The following is a 22,994-nucleotide window of genomic DNA, read 5'->3' as shown; positions in this document are numbered from 1 at the left end:
CAGTCTACACCAGAGGTAGTCAACCTTTTTATACCTACCGCCCACTAATGCATCTTTCTTGATGGTAAAATTTCCTGACCGCCCACCAGTGCTTGATGGAAGGAGACTTCAGCTTGTGCCATAGAACCCCCTACCGCCCACCTAGAACCCTGAAATGCCCACTAGTGGGTTGTAGGGACCTGGTTGACAACCCCTGATCTACACTTTTAAAGAGATTTAGGCATGTGCCTGAAGATGAAAACAAAATAAAATGCTAAAAGATGGACTCTTCGTTCTAACCCATAATACAATGTGACAATACACAGCCCAACAAGACGACAAAAATCCACCAACAGCATACAAATCAATATGGCTAACCTGATCCAAAACACCCACCCACCCCACTCACACATGAAAACAAAGACCACCACAGCCAACCACAAATGAATAACCACACCCTAGGCCAACCCCAACCTCTCTCACCACCAAAGGAACACAGCAAAGAATCTGCACAAGCAACGCTGACACCAAACCCTACATATAGTAAGTAAAATAGAAACATCGCCACCCGACCCCCACCCCACCCATCTTCCTCCCCCCTCCACCTTTCCCCCCTTTTCTTCCTAATGTCTCAACAAATGAAACTGATTTGTAAAAATGTTACATGGAAAAAAAATATGAGAGAGAGACATTGCAGACTTTTGTAAATCAACAAAATCTTTAATTTTAAAAAAATACAATGTGACAATATTTTACTCTATAACTACCAATTGCTGCAATAAGCTTGACTCGAGAATTTTATGTGGTGGTATCAGTGTCCAATACGATTGGAGATTATGTGAATTATATGATGGTGGTGCTTTGGCTGAGTGTTGTTATATGTGCATTTCACATATAACACTAAGCCAAAATATGGCTTAACTCTGGTTAGCCTGGAAGCAGGACAACCAGTACAGCACTCACACACTCATGCTGAACCATAGTTTGTCTTAGGGTTATGTGTGAACCTACTGAAACGTGGTGGCAGCTTATAGCGGAGACAGGAATAATGAAGATAATGAAGGCCTGTGTCTTGTGGTCATCTCACCGGGCAGTAAATTTTTAGGCGATCACCCTAATCTTGTTGCTGTTTCTACCAAATTTTGCCATGTGCCTTCAAGGGGGTTAAAATCAACACAAATTCATTCAACAGAATACCAAGAGCACGTTCATCTGGACTACAGAAGACAAAATACGATTGCATCAGCCAACTGGATCTCCCCTCATATAACTTCATCGCCTGAGGACCATTTCAGAGACTCAGAACTAAGTCTCCCACCAGTTGTTGTTTTTTTTAAAAAATAGTCTCACACAAATCACGTTGGCTATGGAGCAGATCTTGTAGTAGAACCAAGTTCTTCGCTGAACGGTGGGAGCCTGGCCAACTGAGCTGGAGACAGCTTTGCTAAAGGCCATGGATGCAAGAACAAAGCACTGAGCAAGCCATGACAGATGGAGCAGAGAGCTCTGGAATGTTGAAACCCATTGACAGGAGTGGGTGGGCGGGTGGATAGCAGAAGCAGGGGATCAAAATATTGCTTTGGCTTGTCACTGTTTTTCCTGAAGCTCAACGGCAAACACCAAAACAGCAAGCTCAGTACCATATGACAGATTTGTGCATTGCTTTTAATGAGTGTCATACGCCCCTCTCAGTTAACAGAAAGCATATGCCTGAGTGACAAGCTAAAAAAAACACTAGACTGAGATTCTGCCATTCACTTCTCCGTCTCCAACCTTTTGCTTAAGCATTAATAAATATGGTGCATCAACGCATATAAAGGAGATCACAATATTTAGCACAGAGTACCTTCTTTCAGCTGCACTTTTATAACTCTGCTAAAGCAAAGTACTTCACACTGATGCCAGAAGAACTGCTTCATAAAGCAAACAGAAAGACTTGGATTGTCTTATTAGGCTATCAACCCCCTTCGTATTTTATTTTATTTTATGAACCATTTAAACAATCAGCGCTCTTCCCAGAAAAAACTGGACCAGTTCCAATAAAATCAGGCTTTTTGCTTTTTCTGAATGTCTAACTTACATTTTCGGTTAGAGTATGATGACATTACAAGAAACCATGATTTTGTGTAATTGCAACAACAGGGACAAGTCTTAGGCTTCTGTGCATTCAGATATCACAAATGGGTCATCAGCAACAGGTTTATTTAACTTATCAAAGGGTAAATCCAGATTTAATAGGGGGAAATGCCAGGTGGCATGTTTAGGTCACTGGCATCATGTTGACACTGGAAAAATTTGCATGCATGAACAGCACTCATCTTCCTTGGCCATTGATCACCCTGCCCTATTATTGTGTTACAGAGGTTTATAGAGAAAGGGGCAGAAAAGCACAATGGCAGCTGCTCCATTTTACACTTCAGCAACCATTAGTGCAGATATGACCTCCTCCATTATTGATATTGTGCCTGCAACCCAACCAGATAGGAACAAAATCAATTGACATTCTCACTTCAAGTCAGTCTCAATTAGATTCGGAGAAGGTTCAGGCCTAGGCAGAAAAGGTCAGATGAGACCAATTTCTTTTTGGTCAGCCAGCTGAAGGTTGATATGGTCTATGCATTAACCATGGAATATTTGTAGCTAGATTCTACGCTTCAGACACCACTCAGCCTGCTGAATACAGGAATGGTCATTTTCTGCGCGGAACTCAAGTTAGCAGACCAAACTTTCAAGACATGAAACAGATCTAACTATGGACCCAATTCAGATGAAATTAGACAACAATGGTTTATTCAGTTGTTACTGGGCTACTGGTGGGGGCTCCCCGCTATGTTGCCCCCGCCCAGGTTCTTTGTACTTCTGCAAAACTGAGGGTTACCTCAAGTCAACTGGTACCACTCTTTTGTGTGCAGCTGTTACCAGTTTAGCTGGATATGGAATAGCGCTTATGAACTGGAATTAGAAGACAGATTGACAAAATATATATTTAAATCTGGCTACGTGACCATGTAAAACACAAACTGTTTATAAAATACTGCTGGATATGCAAACTCAGTAAAATCAACCAACTTCACCTTACATATGTCAAAAAAGTGCATACACTTTAAAAAGGCTATTCTGGTAGGACCACAACTGAAAAGTCCCCATCGCCAACTTCCTCTGATACCGCAGAGGTCCACAGTAAAAGATTAGGATGCATTGTTCAAGTGAGTCACTACGTGATATACAAATTTAGTTGAATACGCCCATTATGGCGGAACTAATGGGATGTGAGGGACGCTGTGGGTTATACCACAGAGCCTAGGAGTTGCTGATCAGAAGGCCGGCGGTTCGAATACCTGTGACGGGTTGAGCTCCCATTGCTCAGTCCCCGCTACTGCCAACCTAGCAGTTTGAAAGCACATCGAAGTGCAAGTAGATAAATAGGCACCGCTCCGGCGGGAAGGTAAATGGCGTTTCCGTGCGCTGCTCTGGTTCACCAGAAACGACTTAGCCACATGACGCTGGCCACATGACCCAGAAGGTGTACGCCGGCTCCCTCAGCCAGTAAAGCAAGATGAGCGGCGCAACCCCAGAGTCGGCCACGACTGGACCTAATGGTCAGGGGTCCCTTTACCTTTAGCTTTTTAATGGGATGGGATGAGAAGTTTCCTGGTGATATTGTTGTTGTTGTTGTTCTTATTATTATTAACTGCCCTTCATCCAAAAATCACAGAGCATTTACAATATGCAAAAATACATAACATAGCAACAAACAAAAACAATACCCCCCCCCCAAGTTTAAAAGGCCACAGATTGTTGTTTTTTTCCCCAGTGCCAAAAGATATGTAATGAAGGTGCCAGGCAAGCCTCCTTGGGGAGAGCATTCCACAAATGGAGCCACCACAGAAAAGGCCCATTCTCATGTTGCCATCCTTCAGACCTTTTGTGAAGGAGGCGCACAAAGAAGGGCCTCAGAGGATGTTCGCAGAGTCTGGGTCAATTCATATGGGGAGAGGCAGTCCTTGAGGAACTGGGGTATTGTCTTACTTAGGACCAAAAATGTTAACACAAATCCCAGATTGGCACTTCCTCTTGTTACCAGCTCCCTAAGCAATGTCTAGTTAGGATAGAGCAACCAACTGACACCTGAGTATTCATTTTGACACTGGCACAAGTTTGATACACTTTTACATTAAGGAGCAATTTTGAGGATTCATCTGTTGTTGGCAGAATTAGAAGAGAAAAATAAATGCAAAGATGGCAGCCATTGTGGGTTACAGCTACAGCTAGGTGCCCACAACAAACTCGCTGGGAGAATAGTTTCACTGGAGAGATGCAGCTGCTTCAATACACCACAAGAGGGGGCTTTTAAAAAGCTTAACGCCGAAAATTTATTTCGACGGCAGCTTCTGTTTATGAAACGGTCAGAGAGCAGAGAGAGACATCAACACATAGGATGATTTGTGTCCAAGTACAGTCAGCAGATATTCTCCTCTAGACATTTTTGATAGATTTATGGCTTCCTTATCAGAAGACTGTCTCTATTCAAATTCAGCACGGGTGAACAAGTTAATACCCTGTTACCAAGGCATCAGTTACTGTAAATAAATATGAAATGTCAAGTCAATTTCTGGCCACACATAATCTTAAGGGTCAAGCTACCTAGGACTTCATCTTCACTAAAGGATACAATGCTGATCTCGTTAACTTTCCAAAGTTAATACACATACACAATGTATTATTTGACTTTATTCATTGCTAGACTTAAACCACAACTTCTACTCAGATAAATAGATCTATATTAGATAGATTGATACACTTGTTACATAAATAAACAAACTGACAGATAAATAGACAGCAAGAGCATAGTGTTAATGTTTTGTTAAAGGGGGAGGTCAAAGCAGAAATATCATATAGAATCCCCACTGGTTTCATTGCATTCACTCCAATTTCACTAGGCAATAGTGTTTCTTAAGTCAGACTTTTAAAAACATGTGCCATGTGTAAAGTCCACAGTATCTGATACTGGCACATTACCATATTTAAACTGTCTCTGCCACTCAGAAGGGACCCGGGTGGCACTGTGGGTTAAACCACAGAGCCTAGGACTTGCTGATCAGAAGGTCGGCGGTTCGAATCCCTGCGACGGGGTGAGCTCCCGTTGCTCGGTCCCTGCTCCTACCAACCTAGCAGTTCGAAAGCACGTCAAAGTACAAGTAGATAGATAGGTACCACTCCGGCAGGAAGGTAAACGGTGTTTCTATGCGCTGCTCTGGTTCGCCAGAAGAGGCTTAGTCATGCTGGCCACATGACCCGGAAGCTGTATGCCGGCTCCCTCGGCCAATAAAGCGAGATAAGCGCCGCAATCCCAGAGTCAGTTATGACTGGACCTAATGGTCAGGGGTCCCTTTACCTTTACCATTCAGAAAGCAGGTAACAGCCTTGCAGAAGCATCACTGGCAGAAGTTCACTAAGCTATGGGTGTGGGGGTGGGGGGTGTAAAATGTATTAATTGCATTTATATCCCACCTGTGAGGTAGAGGCAGGAAACAGTGACTGGCCCAAGGTCACCCAGTGAGCTTTATGGTCAAACAGGAATTTAAATCCTGGTCTCCCAAGTCTTAGTCTGACTAAACCACACTGGTCCACTGCAAGTATTTCAAAAACCTGTGGAGTCGTGCTCACTTCTATGAGCAAAAGTGGTCACAGGAACGAAACCACATTTGCTACACATACAGTATCGCTGCGCAACATGAGAGGGTATGCAGTGCTCAGATTCGACAGATAGAGGGAATCAGATTGCCAACTCTTGCAGCAGATCCATGTCTTTAATTTGCAGGAGGCTTTTAATCGGTATGCCTGCCCTAAACTGGAGGTTTAACACCAAGGTTTCATGGTGGTTCACAAAAATTCTCATTAATGAAAGTAAGGCTACATAGTGACCCAAACAATCCTCATAAAAAAACCCATAGCATCTTTGGCCAAGGGCTGACTTGGGGAGACAACTCTGGCCTGGCTCTTTCAAGCCGTTTTCTTTCACCCTCCATTACTTTTCCTTTAATCTCTTGTCAAGCGATTTCCGTCCTTTCCTTTCCTTTCCCAGCTTAATTTACCACAAACTGCTCTGGTGGTCAGGCCGCAGAGTTCAGCTTTACAACGGGCGCTGGCAACCTCTGTGTCTTGCTGGGTTCCTCATGAAAACATCGAGGCAGATTAAAGTACTGCAGTGAGTCAGGGCCTCGGCCACCTATAAAAGGCTCGCCGGCAATGTTTTTTTTTGAATGGCGCTTCTGAACTGCTGATTACGGAAGAGAATCCCCTATGCAGCCTTGCAGGTGAAGTCCAGAAATACTGAACTGCTCAGAATGTTTGTGGGCATGCCAGCCTTAGTCACTGTCACACAAAAATGGCTTGAAAAGAAGAGCTAATAAAACAAAACAAAGAATACTTCCAAGAGTCCTCTTCGACTTCCCAGAGGTTTTCCTACCTGGTCCTGTAAAATCAGCTCTTGCTGCTATGTGAAAACAACTGAGGGATTAATAAAAAGGGTTGCAGCTCATTTGCATGGAGAAAGTCCTAGGTCAGGGGTCAGCAACCTCTTTCAGCAGGGCGCCAGTCCACGGTCCCTCAGACCATGTAGGGGGCCAGACTATATTTTGGGGAAAAAATACAAACGAATTCCTATGCCCAACAAATAACCCAGAGATGCATTTTAAATAAAAACACACATTCTACTCATGTAAAAACACCATGCAGGCCCCACAAATAACCCAGAGATGCATTTTAAATAAAAACACGCTGATTCCCAGACCGTCCGCGGGCCAGATTGAGAAGGCGACTGGGCCACATCCGGCCCACGGGCCTTAGGTTGCCTACCCCTGTCCTAGGTTCAACCCCAAGCATCTCCAGCTAGGTTTGGGAATGTCCCCTCCCTGAAACCCTGGACAGCTGCTGCCAGTCAGTGCACGCAATACTGAGCTAGATGGACCATTGCTCTAAGTATAAGGCAGCTTCCTGTAAGGAACATGTGCCCTTGCACTAAACAGTCGCTGTCGGCAACACAGCATGCCCCAAAGCACTTATGACCCACTGATGTGTCTCAATTTTTGTGGGGGGGGGGGGTTGTTAGGCTCGGAGCAGCCTAGAAGGTCACACAAATCCACACAAAACTTCTATGCAACAGTCTGGTCCACATCCCCATACACACATGCACGCACAAAAAGATTACGCAGACCACAGTGTGCCTGTCTTTGTTTCCAGGTTCAATTTAAAGTGCAGCTTTTGGCCTTTAAAGCCCTAAATGGTTTCGGAGCACATTACCTAAAGACCTGACTGCACCTGTACGAAACTGCCCAAGCTGGAGGCCCTACTCACAACTCATTAAAAAAAGAGAACAGGTACTTTTCAGTTGTGGGCCCCATTTTTGTCCCCCCCCCAAAAAAAAAATGTATCTCCTATTCTCCTTGTGCCTTTTGACTTTGTTTCAATCAACTTTTAATTAATTTTTATCAATTGATGTGTCTTGTGTTGTTTTGCTGAAGTGCAGATTTCATAATGATGCTTTTACTATGTTTCATTACTTTTTCTCTACTTCCCTGAAAGACGAGACAGACATAGACATAGACATAGACACAGACACAGACACAGACACAGACACACACACACAGACACACACACACACACACATATGGTGGGATTCAACTAAAGAGTCCTCTATGTATGGTACCTCAGGTTAAGTACTTAATTCGTTCCGGAGGTCCGTTCTTAACCTGAAACTGTTCTTAACCTGAAACTGTTCTTAACCCACTTTAGCTAATGGGGCTTCCTGCTGCTGCCGCACTGCCGGAGCACCATTTCTGTTCTCATCCTGAAGCAAAGTTCTTAACCTGAGGTACTATTTCTGGGTTAGCAGAGTCTGTAACCTGAAGCTTCAGTAATGTGAAGCGTATGTAACCCCAGGTACCACTGTATTGCTCAAGGACCTCCATGCTTATGCATTGGTCTTTCCCATTTCTCCTCCCCTCACCTGATTGGGGGGAACGTCAGGAGAGCACCAGAACAGCACATGGGGGAGAAGAGGCGGGACTGTTCCACCTGGCAAACCTAAATGCTTGCCCTGATGGAGTTATCACCTGAAAGTGAAACTTCATTCCTTACATAGCCTTTTGTACCGCCAGTACTCTGCTTTCACAGAAAGCCTTAAAAAAAACCCTCGACAACTAATCACTTGCAGGATTTGTCGAGCCTGTATCTTTTAAGCATTTGGGGTTGAAAGAAAGCTTGCATGCTTGAAAACGCCAGATCTGCTCCCCAACTCAACTGTTACGAACCTTCAGAATAAGACGCAATAAATCAGAACCATGTTCTCACCATAATTCATTTCTGCTTCGGTGTTCAGCTTAAACCTGCTCATACAGTGAAAACTCGACATTCCACCCTTTTATTTTTCATTAAACTGGTGTTAAACCAAGATGTAGATAAAATCCCTACAAACACTTGGGGTAAAGAGGGGCAAAGCAGTATCTAAATGTACTAGTTTGTTTTTTTAACTATGTCAACACAGCTGTTTGAAGCTGTTTTTGCACAAAAATGACAACAAACTGCAAGGAGATCACAGACCACCCCTTCCATGCAACTGAATACAGGGTTTGCAACTCGTTTCTTAAAAGGAAGCCTGCACTGATGCCAGCTGCAGAGGGAGCTGCTAGCTTATATTTGCAAACACAGCAGCAGCCTACTAAAGAGACGAAGGCAGCAGCAGCAGCAGCCTGGGTATTGAAAAGTGGAATAGAGCTCTCTTTCCTAAGAGAGTATTTATTGTACAGCCACATTTCCTACGACGATACATGCTTTGCTCAGAATCATGCTGTTTTTTAAAAAATTGGAAAAGAGCAACAAAACGAGGATGTTTGCAGTATCGCTGTTCATCGTGTTGCGTTAAAAGCTCTGCTTCGGGGAGGAGGGAGGTGGTGCACACTCCTACTGGCACCTGGAATGTCTTCCCGCTACAGATTCGGCTGCTTGCACACCACCCATTTAAAGCACATGACTTCCTCTCGGAACTACAGCTTCTTAAGGGTGCTGGGAACTGTAGCTCTGCTAGTGGCAAACTGCAATTCCAGGGATTCTTTGAGGAATGCCACGTGCTTTAAATGTATGATCTATACACAGACCATGTCCCTGATGCCTAGTGATGCAAAATATATTCCAAGCTTTGATCGAAGCTCTCACGGTCTCGTCCTTCTCAAAGGGGCGATGTTTTGTTTTGTTTTGCTTTGCTTTGCTTTGCTTACGGAAGAAGGAGAAGCAGGGTGGGGGAAAGATAAGGGAGGACTGAGTGATCTGTAGCGCCAGGCACTCTCACTGACACATACAGCACTGTTTTCTGCAGGAAACATGAACTCTGTATTATTTAGAATTGGGATCCATTCCTTTCGGTCCACTGAACTTTGCATAACTTTGCTTTAAGGGCCCAGTCCTGCTTGATCAGACAAAAAAAAGGTCCATCTAGTCTGCCAGCATCTTGCTTTTAGCACTAGCCAACCCAGTACCTCAAGAAAGCTCCCTTTCAAGCCAGTAACACTACCAGCAGGGCTGTTCCATATTACCACCTTCCTAGGCACTAATAGCAAAGTAATATGTCAGAGTAAGTCCTTATGTAGCCAGCACAGCATCACCCATGTTCAAGGGAGTATCAGCAAGCTTGGAAGCAAACCCATGGTTTGCTATGGCTGTCTACTTGACTTTTTTAAATTGTTTTTAATTGTTTTGTTGCATTCTGCACATGGTCGGCTTCTTTCCTGGAGCAAAAGGCAAGAGCATCTTTCCAGGTTCCAGTATCTGAAATACATTACTCTTGATTCTTCATGAAATAGCATATACAGTACATTATCATCTTTCCCTTCTCTTTCAGAGCTGAACAGAAAAGGCACGTTGTGGTCCATAGGGAATGCAGTATGCAATGTCCATTCAAAGGAGTACAGAGGACTCCTTTTCAGTCCGTCCAACTGGCACCAGATGTGTGAGGGCGTGTGAATGGGTGGATACACAGGCGGATGGAGTCCAAGTAACATTTCTCTCTTTCACAACGGTCCAGGAAGGGCTGCCAAATGCTAACGCAGCTCCACATTTTACTAAACCAAACAGCAGCAAGCAGGCTGTGCAAAGGAAATCACATTCCCAGGTCAAGTGAAAAAGGCAGCTTTCTTTTCCCTTTTCCTTTTGTTTTGCAGAAAGGGAGAGCCTCCATGAGAAGGAGCTGAAATTCCTCGGATGATAGTGCAACATGAGTAAACCCAGGAAAAAAGAAAAAGAAAGCACGCGTATTCTTTTTCAGGTAAATTGAAAACAGACGTAATAAAACACACACAGGCACACAAACGCTCCGCTTAAAGTTGCAGCTGACTTTTGAAGGATATTAAACTATGCCAAAACAGAAAACTCGGTTTTTAATCTTCTTGAAGCAACCTTTGTCTAAACAGAGGCAAAGTTTAGTCATTCCACATTCTGCCTGATGAGCAGCCCCGTTTAACCTAGAGACATGCACATTCCTGTAGCAACAAAAGTTTATTTGGGCATCAGAAACTATCCCCATAGGTTAGCTCAGTTGGTTAGAGTGTGGTGCTGATAACACCAAGTCACAGATTTGATCTCCATATGGGTGCATATTCCTGAATTGCAGGGGTTGGACTAGGGGATCCATGGGATCCCTTCGAAATCTATGATTCGGTATTTCAGCTGCTGTGAGCAGGCTGTCTCTCACACATTCCTATTATGTCGACATCACTGGCAGATGAAAAATTGCTCCGACAACGACATTCCCTCGCTATGATACAAAAATGCATCTTAGCAAAGGAGAAGAAAGCCAGCCAGAAAATAAATCCCTTCCCCTACCACCCAGATTCAGCCCCACACAAAGAATCTCTATGCCTCCCCTTTATCCCTCCAGACCAAAAAGCACAGAAATGATAGGCTTTGGCATTTTACATTGGTTCCTTAATTACAGCATTTGATGTTATTTGTGGCGCGGCGGCAAATGCCTATAGTGGAGCTATGTGTGCGTCTGCATCCCAGTACAGAGGTATTTTGCACAGCATGGCTGCTGAGGGAAGCCCTGAATTATACTTTTCCTTTTTTACAAGGAAGCTCTCGATTAAGCCACTCTTCGCCTTCTAACTCTTCGGTGAATACGCTTTACTCAAGAACCAAGGTTACTTGCCAACTTTCATTGATTAAAAGTCCTCCACTCGGCATTCATTATTTGCTCCGAACCTTTTTGCAGTGGACTTAGTTGTCGGGAAAAAATAGGTGTATATTATGCAAATATAAGCTGCAAACGTCCCGCAAGATGCTATAGCATCAAAACTGCTTGAGATAGGACACCATCTTCATCAGAACCACATGGGCAGAAAGCTCTTTAAAACTTAACAGCAGAGCTTCAACTTGAACTGAAGCGTCAACCTGGACTAATACAAGTATCAGGTTTATTTATTACTGTTGTTTAGTCGTTGCCTTAAACATTTCCAGGTTTCTAATATTACCTGGCGTGCTCTGGTCCATGGGGTCACGAAGAGTCGGACACGACTAAACGACTGTTGTTGTTTAGTCGTGTCCGACTCTTCGTGACCCCATGGACCAGAGCACACCAGGCACTTCTGTCTTCCCCTGCCTCCCGCAGTTTGGTCAAACTCATGTTGGTAGCTTTGGGAACACTGTCCAGCCATCTCGTCCTCTGTCGTCCCCTTCTCCTTGTGCCCTCCATTTTTCCCAACATCAGGGTCTTTTCCAGGGAGTCTTCTCTTCTCATGAGGTGGCCGAAGTATTGGAGCCTCAGCTTCACGATCTGTCCTTCCAGTGAGCACTCAGGGCTGATTTCCTTTAGAATGGATAGGTTTTATCTTCTTGCAGTCCACGGGACTCTCAAGAGTCTCCTCCAGCACCAGAATTCAAAAGCATCAATTCTTTGGCAATCAGCCTTCTTGATGGTCCAGCTCTCACTTCCATACATCGCTACATCACTATTTATTACTAGGCACTACAATTCACTTACATCAAAACCCTTTGTAGGCTCAGGACCACATTCCCTTCTGGGGGCCGCAAGCAGAGGGTGGGCAGGGTCAGAGGCAAAGGTGGGCAGGCTAACCAATGTGAATTTCACCTTTGCAAACTAGGCTAACTTCTCTACACTCACAGGTGCACATCGCTCGTATCCTGCAACCAGGCAAACAAGATTCACTGAAAGAACTCAAAGCCTTGAGTTCAAGGGCACATTTCAGACCCACTCAAGGCAGCTGCAAAGCAAGACCAGGAAGGTCTGTGGCCTGGGGGTCCCAAAGGCTGGAGGATTGCATTTGGCCCCCAGGCCTGACAATGGCTATATTTATTTGTCACTTACTACAAGAATTTTTTTCTCAAAGCGACTTAATTTTTTTTTTAAGCATTCAATACCAAATCAAAATACATCAAAATATTAAAATGCATTATTAATTAAAAGTGCCGGAGCCTGAAAGCTGATAGTGGTGGCACCCGATGCATCTCTCTGGGGAGAGAGGATTTCAGTGTCAGGGAGGCCCAATCGTGCGCTGCCACCCTCTCCAACTCCCTTAGAGTAGAGACACACAAAGAAGTTCCTTGGATGAAGCAGCACCTAAGGAATTGGGGTCTTTATTGGTCAAAACCTGCACTTGAACAGAGCCTGGGTGGACTATATCATGGACTCCTAAGAACTCCCTTGTACCAGAAACCCAATGATCACTACAGATATCTGCACACAAGTGTCTACTTGTCTATACTAGGCAAGCCCTACAACAGAGCCACAGGTGCTGCAACTCAGGACAGGTATTCACACCTGAAAGATTGACATCAGGCTAGCCTTAAACTACAATACCCAGTGAAGGAAGGAGGGGGGGGGGTGAGATCAGCAAGGTCAGAAGAGAAGGTGACAAACCACCACTACAACTCCCAGCTAAAACCACTCCAACAATGTATGAATGACTCTACAGTTCTGGACAACAAAACTTCCTTCTCACCGACCTTAGGTGGGAGAACCTAAAGCAGCTACTCACCAGGAACAAGAGACCACACGACAGACACACAAACGCAGGGGACAGAGCCTGCAATAAGCCCAAATACGCAATCAATCCTCTTGTCTGGCTCAGGCAAGATTGCTACAAGACCCGACAGTATCAGTGGCTCAGCAGCACATTTCTGCACTCTACAGAGGAGAAGCAGGTCGTTCTCTACACAAGAGAATAAACGGATGCAAATCTGACATCAGCAATGGCCACTCTGGTGCATGTTAAAGGAGCATTTAGCTGTGCAGCCCACAACCATGTGCATCAAATAGAAACTAGAGACTTTGCTGCCAGAGACAATACACAAGCCTTCAATTCTCTAAAGCCACAGAGCCTTAGAGGGAGTTCCAGAGGGCTTTGTGCCTAGAATAAGTTTTGATTTCTGTTTGATTTAATACAGCTGTTGAAAGAGCAAGCCAAATGGCACTTGGCCCCATCCACTGTCAGCTGTACAGAGGGACGGCCACCTTCGGTGGACAAAGGGGGTATTGTTTGGGTTGCATTTTCGTGCAAGTCGTCTGATCCAATGCAGTACGCATTAACGAGTCAGCGCTTTGATTAAGACATGACTTATGCCTGTATGTAACTAAAAATAAATAAATAAAGATGCCAGTTAAAGAATGAAGCCTTAAGAACGACAGAAGATGTCCTACAATCAAAGCTAATGCAGCGCATGAGGCCATTATAATACCACCAGCGGCAAAGGAATAGTACCTTCCATTCTGCTGAATCAGAGGGGGGAAGCTGTGGCCTTCCAGATGTTGTTCAACAACAGCTCCCATCCTCCAAGACCATTGGCCAGGCTGACTAGGATGGATGGGAGATGGAGTCCGCCTGCACCTGGATGGCTGCAGGTTCCCCATCCCTGTATGAAGAACTGAAATGCCTTATACCAAAGCAGACCACTGGTATTACCTGCTCTTACTGACAGTGGGTCTCAACACGGGTCCTTCTCAACCCTACTACACCTGAGGTCCTATAATTAGAGAAACCAGGTACACAAGGTTCTGCCACTGACCTACAGGGTCACTTAAAACTCACACTTTGCAACTACTAGGACACCAACAATTATTGTTTTCACTAAAACATATCCCCCAAATTAAAACCTGCATGTGGTATTTACCACTTGTGAACATGTGTTTATATTCCAGGATTTTAAATGAACACCTAAGGCAGGAGTGGGAAATCTATAGCCCATTCATTTAATCATTGAGCTGCTAGTTTGCCACCAACGTCCCTCTGCTCAGCTCCTGAAGTATTAGAGTTGGAGAAACTGGCAGAACAGAACAATGGAGCCTCTTTCCATGCCATTCATAAACCAGTGGCAAAGCGTTCCTTGGTGGTGTCTGTGGCAGGGCGCTATGTCTGAGCAACCCCTGCCCATTGGATGGTGGGGAGCCTGGCTGGCTGCAATCCTGTACTCACTTAGCTGGAAATGAGTCCTACTGAAGTCAAAAGAATGTTTCTGAATAAATTTGCACAAGTCATTTCTCAATCCCCCCAAATGAGCAAGTTAATTGAAGCCAATGTAACCCTGTCTGCAGTTAGCAACAGACCCCAGTAAAGATCTCAAGAGCTTTTTGAATTGGAGCTTTCTGTGAACATGCATGTAAGATACAAGTTCTTATGCATGTGTGCATAGACAGACGTGCCAGCAACAAAACCTAAATGTGGAGAGTTTATGGTCATTTGATAATAATAAATAATAATAATAATAAATCTATATACTGCCCTTCATCCAAAGACCATAGGACAGTTTACAACATAAATACAAAATGAAAACACAACATACACTTCATATTAAGAACAACACCAAGGTTACAGGTTCAATCCCTGTAAGGGACAGCTGCATATTCCTGCATTGCAGGGGGTTGGACTAAATGATCCACAAGATCCCTTCCAACTCCATGATTCTATGAGCTAAAGCTTCTATAACCACCAAAGCTTTTGCAGATGACCTAATTTTGACCCTGCAGGAGCCAGAATCTAGTACAAAAAGAGTATTACAATTAATTCAAGATTTTGGTCGGGTGGCGGGATTTAAATTAAATAAACAGAAAACTAAGGTGCTGGGAAAAAAATTGACAGATACAGAGTCAGAACGGTTTCAGAGAGAGACAGAATTAACTGTGGTTAAAAAAGTAAAGTACCTAGGGGTAAACATAACAGCAAAAAATCTGAGTCTATTTAAGGATAACTATGAAAAATGTTGGTCTGAAATTAAAAGAGACTTGGACAGTTGGACAAATTTAAAACTTTCTTTGTTAGGCCAAATTGCTGCTATTAAGATGAATGTATTGCCAAAAATGTTGTTTTTATTTCAAACATTACAGATCGTGGACAAGACGGAGTGCTTCCGGAAGTGGCAGAGAGATATTTCTAAATTTGTCTGGCAGGGCAAAAAGCCCAGAATCAAGTTTAAGATACTAACAGATGCAAAAGCAAGAGGGGGCTTTGCCCTGCCAGACCTAAAGTTGTATTATGAAGCCGCAGCTTTCTGCTGGCTAAAAGACTGGCTACTTCTCGAAGACACTGATGTACTGGACCTAGAAGGTTTTAACAATGCTTTTGGTTGGCATGCATACTTATGGTACGACAAGGTTAAGATCAATAAGGCCTTTAAGAACCATATTGTCAGGAAAGCAGTGTTTAATGTCTGGACAAAATACAAAGACTTATTGGAAAACAAAACTCCAAGGTGGCTTTCGCCTCTGGAAGCCAAGGCCTGAAAAAGACCCAATATGGAGGCCAAATGGCCAAAATATTGGGAAATATTAGAAAAAGATGGAGACAATTGGAAATTGCAGAGTTTGGAGAAAATGAAGGATAAAGTGCGAGACTGGTTACATTACGCTCAGATTAAAGAAGTTTTTAAAAATGATAAAAAGTTAGGGTTCCAGGTGGAGAAATCGAAATTGGAAACAGAACTGTTAGAACCTAAGACTAAGGTACTTTCAAGAATGTATAACTTGCTGTTAAAATGGAATACACAAGATGAAATGGTTAAATCTGCTATGATAAAGTGGGCACAGGACATTGGGCATAACATCATGTTTGAGGACTGGGAAAGGTTGTGGACCAACGGGCTGAACTTCACTGCATGTAATGCTTTGAAGGAAAATGTAATGAAAATGATATATAGATGGTACATGACCCCAGTTAAACTTGCCAAGATATACCATTTGTCTGATAATAAATGTTGGAAATGTAAAGCAAATGAAGGAACATTCTTTCACCTCTGGTGGACTTGCCCTAGGGTGAAGGCCTTCTGGGAAATGATATATAATGAGCTGAAAAAGGTATTTAAGTATACCTTTACCAAGAAACTAGAGGCCTTCCTTCTGGGTATTGTCGGCCAGCAGGTGTTAAAGAAGGACAGAACATTTTTTATGTATGCAACAACGGCAGCAAGGATACTTATCGCTAAGAACTGGAAAACCCAAGATCTACCCACACTGGAGGAGTGGCAGATGCAACTGATGGACTATATGGAACTGGCCGAGAAGTAAATTGAGGTTAAATTATAAATTTATTAGAGAATTAACAGACTATTGTTAAATGAATGTGACATAAGATTGCAAACAAGATGATAAATTGCGGGTAAGAATTGACAACGATGTAAATGGGAGCGGGAGACGTGAGGGAGTCCTAAGTAGTTAAGAAAATATGTTATGATATATGTTATATTGTTCTTTTTCTTTGCATTTATGTTCAAAAACCTTAATAAAAATATATTTAAAAAAAATAAAGCTTCTATAACCACCACAACAACAATACCCCCCCCAAAAGCATTTTAAATGCCATAGATCGTTTAATCAACCCAAGGTCTGGTGTTCACACAGGAGGAGATGAAAGAGATTAAACGCTGGGAAACACTGTGTGATTAGCTCTCCAGGAATACAATCCTCTAGCTAGGCCATTGTTTTTAAAGGAATTTGCACGAGACAGCCTACTGTAGAAAATATTATTTTTAGCTCCCGTCATATAAGCTCAGACAATTCCTTTTTTTTTTATACATTTTTTATTGCTTTTTTAAAGATACAGAAATACAGAAAAAAGAATAAAGAGTGGTTATATGAAAGAGAGATATAAATAACAAATTTCCATATTCTTTTTCCATCTAACCTATAGGACTTCCTCACATCCTCCGAACCCTGCGTTCTCTGTCTTATAAGGCATCAGCAATTTGTTAACTTATTTCAAAACTTATTGTAACTTCCATTTTATCATGTTCCCTATTTTCAATTTTACTGTCACTCAATTCTTATATGTTTTATATTAAACACAATAAAGTTATTTCATTATTTTACCTCTGAATTCTTGTGTCTTAATTTTCATTCCAATAACTTACATTTGCTGAAGCTAGAATTTCCTGAAAGGTGCATTTTTTTTTTTAACATTCATACAACTTATAGTGTTTTTTCAAATAGTCCTTAAACTTTTCCCAATCCTCCTCAGTTGTTTCTTCTCCCGCGTCTCGGATTCTGCCAGTCATTTCAGCCAGTTCCATATAGTCCATCAACTGCGATTGCCATTCCTCCAGCGTGGGTAAATCTTGTATCTTCCAGTATTTTGCAATCAGGATCCTTGCTGCTGTGGTAGCATACATAAAAAAGATTCTGTCCTTCTTAAGCACTCTCTGGTCCACCATGCCCAGAAGGAAGGCCTCTGGTTTTTTAGGTAAGGTAAATCTCAATACCTTTTTTAGTTCATTATGGATCATTTCCCAGAAGGCCTTCACTTTCGGGCAGGTCCACCAGAGATGGAAGAATGTCCCTTCCGCCTCTCCACATTTCCAACATTTGTTGTCAGACAGATGATATATCTTGGCTAACTTGACTGGGGTCATGTACCACCGGTATACCATTTTCATAATATTTTCCTTCAAGGCAGTACATGCCGTGAATTTCAAACCGGTGTTCCATAACCTTTCCCAGTCTGCAAACATAATGTTATGCCCCACATCCTGAGCCCATTTTATCATAGCGGATTTGACTGTCTCATCCTGTGTATTCCACTTAAGCAGCAAGTTATACATTCTCGAAAGTAGTTTACTTTTTGGCTCTAACAATTCAGTCTCTAGTTTCGATTTTTCCACCTGGAATCCAACTTTTTTATCTATTTTAAATACCTCTTGAATTTGCGCATAGTGCAACCAATCTCGTACCTTAGTTTTCAATTTCTCCAAACTTAGCAACCTCCAATTGTCTCCAGTTTTTTCAATTATTTCCCAGTATTTAGGCCAATGGGCCTCCATGTTGGGTCTCTTACGAGCCTTGGCCTCCACCGGTGAGAGCCACCTCGGAGTTTTACTCTCCAATAAGTCTTTGTATTTTATCCAGACCCTCCAAATTGCTCTTCTGACAATATGGTTTTTAAACAATTTGTGCACTTTAACCTTGTCATACCACAAATATGCATGCCACCCAAACGCATTGTCAAACCCTTCCAGATCCAGGACATCAGTGTTCTCCAATAAAATCCAATCTTTCAACCAGCAGAAGGCTGCAGATTCATAATATAGCCTCAAGTCTGGCAGGGCAAATCCCCCTCTTTCTTTCGCATCAGTTAATATTTTAAACTTTATTCGGGGCTTTTTGCCCTGCCAAACAAACTTAGAAATATCCTTCTGCCACTTTCCAAAACATTCCACCTTGTCCACGATCTGTAGGGCCTGAAACAAAAATAACATTTTCGGCAATACATTCATCTTTACAGCAGCTATTCGGCCTAACAAGGAAAGTTTCAGTCTTGACCATATATCCAAGTCTCTTTTGATTTCTGACCAGCATTTCTCATAATTATCTTTAAACAAATTCAAATTTTTGGAGGTCAAGTACACCCCTAGGTATTTTACTTTTTTAACCACATTCAGCTCCGTTTCTTTAGAGAACTCATCTGTTTCTGTAACTGTCAAATTTTTTGCTAAAACCTTGGTTTTTTGCTTATTTAACTTAAACCCCGCCACCCGACCAAAATCAGAAATTAATTCTAACACTCTTTTAGTGCTGGAGACTGGTTCCTGTAGTGTTAATACCAAGTCATCTGCAAATGCTTTCAATTTATATTGTTTCACTCCGACCTCAATTCCCCGAACCAACCGGTCCTTTCTAATCATATTTAGCAACACCTCCAGGACTGAAATAAACAATAGGGGGGATAGGGGGCACCCCTGGCGTGTCCCTTTTTCAATTTTAAACTCCTCTGTCACCACATTGTTTACTATCAATTTAGCTTTTTGTTCTGTGTAGATTGCTTCTATACCATTTTCGAACCCCCGCCCCACTCCCATCCCTTCCAAATTTTTCTTCATAAACATCCAAGAAATATTATCAAAGGCCTTCTCTGCATCAACAAAGATCAAAACCGCTCTGGTATTCAGATTTGTTTGTAGAAGTTCCAAAATGTCAATAATGTTTCTTGTGTTGTCAAACAAATGCCTACCAGGGAGAAAGCCAGCCTGGTCTTTGTGAATCACTTCATTTAGTACTTTTTTAAGTCTATTTGCCAAAATATCTGCAAAAAGTTTGTAATCCACATTTAGGAGTGAGATGGGGCGGTAGTTCTTAAGTTGGGTCTTTTCAGTCTCTGATTTAGGTACCAATGTGATGAAAGCTTCTTTCCACGTTTCCGGTGCCCTCCCTCCCTCCATTATCTGGTTGCAAACCTCCATCAAAGGTTGTATCAAATAGTCCTTTAAAACTTTATAATATTTGGAGGTTAAGCCGTCCGGGCCTGGGGACTTGCCAAGTTGAAGATTTTGAATGGCACTTTCAATTTCTTGCTGTGTAATATTACAGTTCAGGTTTGTTCTCATTTCCAGGGGTATTTTTTGTAATCCATTAGTTTTTAAAAATTGATCCACCTCTGAGGCTTTTTGCGGCCCTTGTGTATAAAGTTCTTTGAAGTACCTCTGGAAGCACTTTCTGATTTCCTCGGGTTTCTGAACCATTCTCCCTTCAATCTCTAGATTTGTAACCGTATTAAGCTTTTGTCTCTTTTTCAACTGCCAAGCTAGCAGTTTCCCACACTTATTCGCCGATTCGAAGGATCTTTGTTTCATTTGTTTAATTTTCCATTCCACCTCTTGGTTTATCAGTTTTGAGTATTGCGCCTGGAAGAATTTCACTTCTCTTAACACGTCCTTCGACTTAGGCCTAGATCTTAATTTTTTCTCACCTTCTCTTATTCTCTCCAATATCTTCTCCTTCTTTTCATTCCAGAGCCTTTTCTTAATCGTGTTTTGTTGTATTAGAAACCCTCTCATGACTGCCTTACTTGCGTCCCAGATTGTTCTTTTTTCCACAGTAGTATTCAAATTTATCTCAAAATAGTCCTTTAAAGTTTTTTGGGCCTTCTTAACAATCTCCTGATCTCTTAGAATAGTGTCATTCATTTTCCATCTAAAGGATCCGGTTGTATTTAGTCTCAATTCCACTTTCAAGGCATTATGGTCGGAGCAGGTTTTTGGGCAGATTTCCACTTTTCTAGTCTTAGGTGCCAGTCCTCTAGTTGTCCAGATTTGGTCGATTCGTGTCCATGTCAGATGAGCTTCAGAAAAGAAAGTCCCTTCTTTCCCTAGGGGGTTCTTAACCCTCCAAATGTCTACTAAGTCCATATTGTCTGTCATTTCAAAAAAAGTTTTGGGTAGTCTGCCGTCTTTCGATATGTTGGCACTTTGTGACTTATCCATATTTACAGACACAACCCCATTCATATCACCCAGCATAATGATGTTACTATAGTCCAAATAATCCAGCATAGTCTCATGCAGCTTCCTGAAGAATTCCGACTTTCCCTCATTTGGAGCATATATTCCTAATATCAAAATTTTTTCTCCTTGCGTCTGTATTTCAATCGCCAAAATTCGGCCATATTCATCTTTAAATAAAAATTTCGGTGACAGGCTCTCCTTTGCGTAAATCACCACTCCTCTCTTCTTAACTTTGTCTGAAGAAATAAATTCTTGGCCTAGTCTTTTGTTAATTAACACTTTTCTATGGAGCCTTGTCACATGTGTTTCCTGTAGGCAGATAACGTCCAATTGTTCCTTTTTCAAAATGTGAAAGACTTTCCTTCTTTTTTCCGGGGAGTTTCCGCCATTTATGTTCCAACTAAGAAGCTGTAGAGACATCCTGAATCAATTGACGGGTTCTACAATGGGGTATCTAAGCTTCCTCCCGATCCCGGGGGAGGTAATGCTGGTCCTGGTCCTGGTGGTATAACTCTTGGAGATGGTCCCGGTGGTGGTGGAGGCCAAGAAGCTGCAGCTCCTTTTTGCAGGTCCTCCTCGTGGTCGTGTAGGAACTTCTGCTGGTCTTCAGGTGATTTAATCTTTATTTTCCTTCCTTTGTAAGTAAATGAAAGTCCTTGTGGAAACTCCCACCTGTAAGGAATTCCGTTGTGTCTCAACAATTTGGTCAAATCTATATAGGTAGTCCTAAGTTCCAAGAGATATTTGGGTATATCTCTGTAAATTTCGGCCCTTTTACCTTCTACCTCCAAAGATTTCTTAAAATGTAGGCCTAGTATCTTATCCCTTTCTTCTCTTGATCTCAGAGCAACCAAACAGTCTCTGGGCTTGTCTTTCTTTACTGATTTTCCCAGTCTAAAGGCTGTCACAATTTTAAAGTCCTTTTCTTCCTCAATTCCCCAGAATTTGGAAAACAAAAGTGTCAAAAATCCCTCTAGATTATTTTGTTCCAATTCCGGGATAGCCCTTATCCTGAGATTACTATCTTTACTTTTCAATTCAACCAATGCCAGGTAGGCTTGTTGTTCCCCTACCTGCCTTCTCAAAGGTCTTACCTCTCCTTTAATTTCCTCCACCTTTAAGTTCGCCTGTTCTGCTTTTTGATTGGCTTCCACAGCTAATTTAAAGTTTTCTGCCGTAGCTCCTTGCAATTTCTCAATTGCCTGAGTGTGCTGCGAAACCTGTTCAGTTAATTTGCCAATAGAGGATGTAGCTTGGTCAATCTTTGATGTTTGATTGTCCACTTTTTGGTTTAAAACTGCCAATTGTTCCAAAATTTGTTTTAAAACTGTTTCAGATCCTCCAGTTGCCATGTCTTCTGCAGCAGGCTGCACTAGTTCCACCTCCTGTGCTGTCAGCACAGTTGGGACAGATGATCTGCGGTGATGAGTTAAAGTTGTTTGCAAAAGTTGCCCAGATTTTTTCTCTTTTTCTTTATCTTTAGCTTTAGCTGCTCTTGTTCTCCCTGTGCCGCTCATTCCACACCTGCCTCTGTTCAAGGTCAAATGGTCTTTTGTCCCATGGGAAAAACAAGTCCCAAATATAAATAAAAAGAACCACAAAAAGTTTCAATAAAGCTCAGTTCCCATGCAACTATATTTCCACAGTCCTATAGGGGGAGTATTTCAAAGCTTCAAAAAAGAAAGGAACTATTTTCCGCCATTGAAGTTCCTCAATTCCCCATATTGAGTTTTGTAATTCCCAAACACAAAAGGAAGGTTTCCAGAACTTCTAATCTCTTAAAATCCAGCCATAAAGTATCGATACAGGTCCATGCAACAATGTTTAATGTTAGTATCTCAGTCTATGCAACAATTTCGATCTCTGCAACAATGTCGTCAGTTTGACAGCAGTTTGACAGTTCTTTTTCTATGCACTGGCAGCCCGATGACGGGGTTATCTCTTTCAGCCCCGTTTAGCCCAAAAATTGGAGAGTAGTTCTAAAGAATAAAAGTCTATACAACCCACAGTTCTTTCCTTTTTATCTTCAAAATACAGAGTCTCTCAATGCACCCTTTGTTCCACTTTTACAATCCCTTTTTAAGTACTTCAGCTCGTTTCCGAGCCCTTGCTTTGATCTAATTAGCAGAGTCGGGAGGCGGACTTCCTGTTACTCGCCTCCCGCTTTCGGCCGAATTTCTTCAGTTTAGTTAGGAAATTTAGGACCCTTACTCACGGGTATGTTGCTCCAATTCCGATAATTTCAA

At 42.4% G+C, this 22,994-nt stretch overlaps 1 protein-coding gene and 1 long non-coding RNA gene across 40 annotated transcripts in view; one reads left to right on the top strand and one right to left on the bottom strand.

Moving 5' to 3' along the window:
* The window catches only part of MAGI1 (membrane associated guanylate kinase, WW and PDZ domain containing 1), a 475,361-nt gene that overhangs the window by 315,908 nt on the left and 136,459 nt on the right, over positions 1–22,994 (bottom strand). The window lies entirely within an intron of this gene.
* LOC310838190 overlaps positions 1–22,994 on the top strand; it is a 582,108-nt gene that overhangs the window by 521,300 nt on the left and 37,814 nt on the right. The window lies entirely within an intron of this gene.

The sequence above is a fragment of the Podarcis gaigeae genome (assembly GCF_964106915.1).
Source record: "Podarcis gaigeae genome assembly, chromosome: 2".
NCBI classification, from domain to species: Eukaryota; Metazoa; Chordata; class Lepidosauria; order Squamata; family Lacertidae; genus Podarcis; species Podarcis gaigeae.
The sequence above is the reverse complement of the archived record's forward strand: the minus strand, read 5'-3'. Positions and strand labels throughout refer to the sequence as shown.